Source organism: Aplysia californica, unplaced genomic scaffold, assembly GCF_000002075.1.
Source record: "Aplysia californica isolate F4 #8 unplaced genomic scaffold, AplCal3.0 scaffold00074, whole genome shotgun sequence".
Lineage (NCBI taxonomy): Eukaryota > Metazoa > Mollusca > Gastropoda > Aplysiida > Aplysiidae > Aplysia > Aplysia californica.
This window is the reverse complement of record NW_004797344.1, coordinates 758,947-759,871: the sequence shown is the minus strand read 5'-3', so window position 1 is coordinate 759,871 and position 925 is coordinate 758,947. Positions and strand designations below refer to the sequence as shown.

The 925-nt window shown below is 43.1% G+C and overlaps 1 protein-coding gene across 1 annotated transcript in view; it reads right to left on the bottom strand.

The window, feature by feature from the left end:
* The window catches only part of LOC101852835 (galactose-3-O-sulfotransferase 2), a 51,355-nt gene extending 50,822 nt beyond the window's left edge, over positions 1 to 533 (bottom strand). The window contains exon 1 of the mRNA XM_005094032.3: positions 419 to 533. The gene's annotated coding sequence lies outside the window, so the exon portion shown is untranslated. The remainder of the gene's footprint in view (positions 1 to 418) is intronic.
* Positions 534 to 925: the final 392 nt, after the last annotated feature.

The following is a 925-nucleotide window of genomic DNA, read 5'->3' as shown; positions in this document are numbered from 1 at the left end:
AAGAAGAAGAAGAAGAAGAAGAAGAATGATACTACTACTACTACTACTACTACTACTACTACTACTACTACTACTACTACTACTACTACTACTACTACTACTACTACTACTACTACTACTACTACTACTACTACTGCTGCTACTGTTAAAGCTACAGACTACTACTACTACTACTACTACTACTACTACTACTACTACTACTACTACTACTACTACTACTGATGATGATGATGATGATGATGATGATGATGGTGATGATGATGATGATGATGATGATGATGATGATGATGATGATGATGATGATTACATGTTTATTTCGGTCAATGGACATACATTCCTGCCATGATACCAGCGAGCAGCAAACTCACAAACCATGGCCTAAGTCTAAGTAGATCTATTTACATAAGGTAGCACTTACTTGACGCTCCGTAGTGGGAGTTTGTTGCACCCACGGTCTCACAACTCTCAACTCTCAGCTCTCAAAGCCGTCACTCGCGGCTGTTCGGTTGCCTCCCTCACTTGAAGACGGACGCCTGTAAGAGCAATAAAGGGTGGAACCTTTTAGTGGCCTCACGAGCGCTTAAGACATTAATGTAATCTGTAAAGCCTGTCCAGTGAGTGGGCATCGAGGCTGGCCCCTGGTCAGAAGAGGAGGGTGATAACATGGCTAATGCCGAGGGTTTCTTTGCCTAGCACTTGATGAGAGACAAACGATTTATGGGCCCTGGTTGAAACAAAGCGGGGAGCAGACAACGGAGAGGCCAGACGAACTGTAAACAAGAGGTGGCGGTTTCTGCGATTTGAACAAAGCAGCGTAGAAAGGAAATTGTTGTGTCGTTTTGATCAGGGTTCAGGGATAACCTTCGTTGGATTTTGATGGATTTGGTGTGGGGTTGGGGTTTAAAACCTTTTTTCTTCTTATAAA